Genomic DNA, 5,562 nt, shown 5'->3' on the forward strand with positions numbered 1-5,562 from the left:
AGGACTAACTAGAGAAAAAAATTGCTTGGTTTTCATAACAGGACATTATGCTAACAAGAGCTTGTCATAGCATAAAATACACTCAGAGTAGAAGCTTCTAAACAGACACATTTTAAACAAAAAAATCTTTGAAGCGAGGTGTGCTAGCACACACTTGTAATTCTAGCATTTTTGAGGCTGAGTTCAAAGCCAGTTTGGGTCTACAGAGACCCAAAATTTCAAAGAGGATTCTTTTCTTAAAATGGTCAATATGACAGCATAGGGAAAAGAATATAAAAGCTTGAGATAGGCAGTAGTTGATTGAGGAATTACCTGGGTAAGGCTGATACTCTGCAGTTAGATGGAACTTGTCAGTTATCCAAGGTCTTCTTTTCTCTTTGTACTTAGTTCATAATGACAATATTCTTTTTTTTTTTTTTTTGGTTTTTTCGAGACAGGGTTTCTCTGTAGCTTTGGAGCCTGTTCTGGAACTAGCTCTTGTAGACCAGGCTGGTCTCGAACTCACAGAGATCCGCCTGCCTCTGCCTCCCGAGTGCTGGGATTAAAGGCATGCGCCACCGCCGCCCGGCTCAATGACGATATTCTTATGGGGAAAATGGAGTTCATGTTACCATGTCATTTAGAGATATTCTACTTTTTCAAAGCTATAAAACTGCTATTTATTTATTTTTATGGAGCATTGATTGAACCCAGGGCCTTACACATGCTAGGCAATTGCTCTACCACTGGACTATATTCCAAGCCCTGAGATAATTTAATTGTCTTTTAAAACTTATTTTTACTGAGATAAATATTTTTCTATGCACCCTTTCTTTCCTCTACCCTTCCTTTCTGCCCTCTCCCATGCTCTCCATGATCCCAATTTACACGGGAGTATTGCTGGGTCTTGAGGTGGGTTGTTTCCTAATTTTCTGAGAAATCACCATACTGACATCCAAAGAGGTTGTACCAGCTTGCACTCCCACCAGCAATGGAGGAGTGTTCCCTTTACCTCACATCCTCTCCAGCATAAGTTGTCATCACTGTTTTTGATCTTGTCCATTATTGCAAGGTGTAAGATGGAATCTCAGAGCTGTTTTGATTTTCTTTCTCTGAAGGTTAAGGATGTTGAGCCTTTCCTTAAGTGTCCTTCAGCCATTTTAGATTCCTCTGTTCTCTGTTTAGGACTTTACCCCATTTTATTAGATTATTTGTTCTTTTGAAGACCAGTTTCTTGAGTTCTTTGTTTATTTTGGAGATCAGTCCTTTGTCTGATGTGGGGTTGGTGAAGATCTTTGTCCATTCTGTAGGCTGTCATGTTGTCTTGTTGACCATGTCCTTTGCTTTACAGAAGCTTTTCAGTTTCAGGAGATCACATTTATTAATTGTTGCTCTCAGTGTCTGTGCTACTGGGGTTATATTTAGGAAGTGGTCTCCTGTGCCAATGTGTTTGGTGTACTTCTCACTTTTTCTTCTATGAGGTTCAGTGTGGTTGGTTTTATGTTGAGGTCTTTAATCCATTTGGACTTGAGTTTTGTGTATGGCTATAGATGCTATAGATATGGATTTATTTTCATTCTTCTACATGTTAAAATCTAGTTATACCAGCACAATTTGTTGACTGTGCTTTCTTTTTTCCATTTTATATGGGTTTTTTGGCTTCTTTGTCAAAAATCAGGTGTTCAAAAGTATGTGGATTAATACTTGGATCTTCGATTTGGCTTTATTGGTCCTCCTTTCTGTATTTTTGCCAATACCAGGTTGTTTTCAGTACTGTGGTTCTGTAGTAGAGTTTGAAGTCAGGGATTGTGATGTCTCTGGAAGCTCCTTTATTGTACAGGATTGTTTTGAATATCCCGGGTTTTTTGCTTTTCCATATGAAGTAGATTATTTTTTTTTGATGTCTGTGAAGAATTTTCCTGGGATTTTGATGGACATTTCATTGAATCTGTAGATTGCTTTTGGTAAGACTGCCATTTTTTGCTATGTTAATTCTGCCTACCCAAGAGCATTGGAGGTCTTTCCATTTTCTGGCACTTTCTTCAGTTTCTTTCTTCAAAGATTTAAAGTTCTTGTCATACAGGTCATCCACTTATTTGGTTAAAGGTACTCCAAGATATTTTATGCTGTTTGTGGCTACTGTGAAGGGTGATGTTCTCTGATTTCTTTCTCAGCCCATTTATCATCTGTTTAAAGGAAGGCTATAAATGAAATCCTAAAATGAAAGAAGGACCCTAAAATGAAATCCCACACTAGCTCGGAATTGAGTATAATAAAGAGTTATTTATTTAGTGGCAGACTCACAGATCACAGTCCTCTGCATTAATGGGGAAACAGGAACCAAATTCAGCATCCAGAAGAGTGAGAGAGTATGCTTTACATCTGCATTTATAGTATAAGAGGCCAAGCCCAAGTGGGCTGGTAATTTATAGGCTGCTGGCTGAAGGAGTTCCTACAGCACCTCCCCCCTTTTGTTTAAATAAGAGAGTTCTAAGCCTAATACAAAATTATATATAATAAAAACAAATATAAAGTATAAAAATTAGAATTACAACAGCATAAACAATATCAAGCAAGAAATATGTGATAAATGTTTCAATAATTATCCTATCCTAAGGAGTCTAAGTCTTCTATTATAAATGACTTGGCCAAGTCATGAGAGGAAAGAAATTATGACTATCTAGTCTTCAACCCCATTGAAGACCTGAGAAGGGAAATAATATTATTTGAGTAAGCAAGAAGTACAATCAAGCAACTTCCAAAATGTGCAACAAATGACAGAGATAACTTGCTACCTGGGCAATCAATCGACGTCTCATTTGCAATGTTGAAGCAACCAACTTTAGCTAAGGCCTAGAGCAACTGAAAGACCATTTTCAGAGTCAGAAAAATTTTTTAAACTGTCTTACCCTGTCTTAGTAAGGTTTGACAGTCTTTTTTCTTGTATCCTGCTTGTCCTGTCTGGACATTGTGCATTTTGTCAGTGACTGATGCATGGGCAGTTCATTGCCCAAAGGCCAATTTTGCCAAGAAGAAAACAAGCTCCAAGTGGAGTGTTTTCGGTGCTCAACATTCTCTTGGGAAATAAATCGGTGCTGCCAGGAGCAATCGTGTCTCATGTCAACAGAACCCTAAGTTATTTAAATGTCACATTTAACAGCTTTTTAAAGTGGTTGAAGATTACCTATCTATTCAGAATACAATCTCTATGTATCTAAAGAACCTGAGTAGTCTATGAGTATGCCAAGCATGGATGACTATTAATCTATAATTCTTAATACCTATATTACTTAAAAACTAAGATTTCATATTAGAATATTAAACAATATTTAAACAACTGTGCAACAAATGAGGACAATGATATCAAAATGTAAACAATGTATCTTAATCACAGGTATAAATGTGTAGTGCAATATAATAAATATATCCTAAAATTATATCAATATACAAAATGTCTTAAGCAGAGGTATAAGCATGTATCACACAATATGACAAAATAACTTTGCCTAGGTGTACAAATATTATAGACAGAAATAGAAGCATATTCAATATAATTTGAATTTGTATCAGCATATAAGAATCTATACCAATGTAAATTTTCAGTATATAATAGCTCACAAGTATTCACTCTATTACTCACTATTATATTATTAGTGTGAATAAGCTCATGCTAATCTATTATCCCATCCAATTTCCCTTCTGTTTTTCAAAGAGATCCTTGAGAATACATAATTTCCACCCCAACCCTCAATCCTATACTAACTATAATCAACCCATAATTGATGTTCCTAATCCTGAGGACAAACTTTGTTGGGAGAGGGGACATCATCATCTAGAATTACGTTCAGCTGTCATGGAGGCAATGTTCTTTGTATGGGATCTTGTGAAAGTAAAATGATGTCTACTGATTTTTTTGAGTAAATCTTATATCCTGCTACATTATTGAAGGTATTTATGAGTTGTAGAAGTTCTTTGGTAGAATTTTTGAAGTTACTTATGTAAAAAACAAACAAAACAAAACACAACAAAACAAAATGCTTCATGATCATCCTTGTTCAGGGGCCATGCTAATCTTCTCTGTATCATTCCAATTTTAGTATATGTGCTGTGGAAGCAAACACAATAATTTTATTGTTAATAATACAGTCCTCCAAAGATCATCTCTAGGTTTGGTGTAAATGATTATTTTGATAAGCCATCTGTAAAAGATTTTATAAAGGTTCTTTTATTTTAAATATATGTGTGCTTTGCCTGTACATATGTTCATACTTTATGTGCAAGCCTGGTGCCCATGAAGAGCACAACAGATGCTCCAGAACTGGAGACGTGGATGGTTGTGTGCCACCATGTGAGTGTTGGGAACTTAAACTTGTTGCTTTTCAAGAGCAACAAGTGCTCCAAACTGCTGGACCTTCTCTGTAGTCTAAGCATTAACTTTAGCTTTTAGGGATATGATTGTTGAAGCTACGAGGCAAGCACTGTACCATTTAGCTAGATCCATGACTTCCATAAAATACCTGCAGTTTCTTCTAGATTCATAACACCGAGTCATTAAGACTGTTAGTTTACTGGACAATGGTGGCACACACCTTTATTTTCAGAACTTGGAAGGTAGAGGAAGACAAGTCCCTGTGAGTTTTAGGCCAGCCTGATCTACAGAGCAAGTTCTAGGACAGTCAGGGCTGTTACACAGAGAAACCCTGTCTCAAAAAACAAAACAAAACAATAAAATATATTAAATATTCCATATTGCAGTTACTGCTTTATACACTCTAGAACATTTTAAATGAGTTTGTGTATGTCATATACGTAGGTCATGGTAATCAGTAGATGTGGATAGCCACCCTTATTAAAAAGCTTCTTACCTGCTTTAGCAATCAAATCACTGAATGGCTAGAAGAAAACAGAACAGTGGTACTGACTAGGCTCAGGACACCATTTCTATAGACTCCTGCCTAGCTATTGGCCATTCTGTTTTATAGTACACCAGTCAGAGAAATACATCTTCACACAGTGTACAAATATCCCACAGCACAAGGCCAAGCATGGGCTAATCGTATATACTATTTCCAGAGAAAGCCGCCAACAGTAAGCCTCCTCAGACAGCACTGTGGCTGCCAGACTTTGTCACTGGTATGCCGCCAGAGTATATATGCATGCTGAACACTTTCTCTTACTAAAGTCCTAACCTTTAGCTCCAATTTGAATGTTACCTTTTCTTTACATTCTTTCATTTGAAGTGGGCTTGGTTCCTCACATTCTCACTGAGTGGGGCCTTTTTAATTCCAGTGTGAGTAAGGTCAGGATGCCCTTGTGGGTTTTGCTCCTATTTCCCCTTTCTTTCATTCTTGTCCTTTTTCCTATTCTCTCTTCCCCCTCCCCTCCCTTTCTGTTAAATATAATATTTCTTCTTCTTCTTCTTCTTCTTCTTCTTCTTCTTCTTCTTCTTCTTCTTCTTCTTCTTCTTCTTCTTCTTCTTCTTCTTCTCATATTTATATTTATATAATGAATTTTATCTTATTCACCCTCCTCCAAAAATTCCTCCCAGATTTTCCTTTTCCTGTCTCCTTCATATTTTGATGT

At 36.7% G+C, this 5,562-nt stretch overlaps 1 pseudogene; it reads right to left on the reverse strand.

Moving 5' to 3' along the window:
- Nucleotides 1-4,002: 4,002 nt before the first annotated feature.
- LOC119805591 lies at nucleotides 4,003-4,100 on the reverse strand (annotated as a pseudogene).
- Between the last annotated feature and the right edge of the window lie 1,462 nt (nucleotides 4,101-5,562).

The sequence above is a fragment of the Arvicola amphibius genome, chromosome X, assembly GCF_903992535.2.
Source record: "Arvicola amphibius chromosome X, mArvAmp1.2, whole genome shotgun sequence".
Taxonomy (NCBI): domain Eukaryota; kingdom Metazoa; phylum Chordata; class Mammalia; order Rodentia; family Cricetidae; genus Arvicola; species Arvicola amphibius.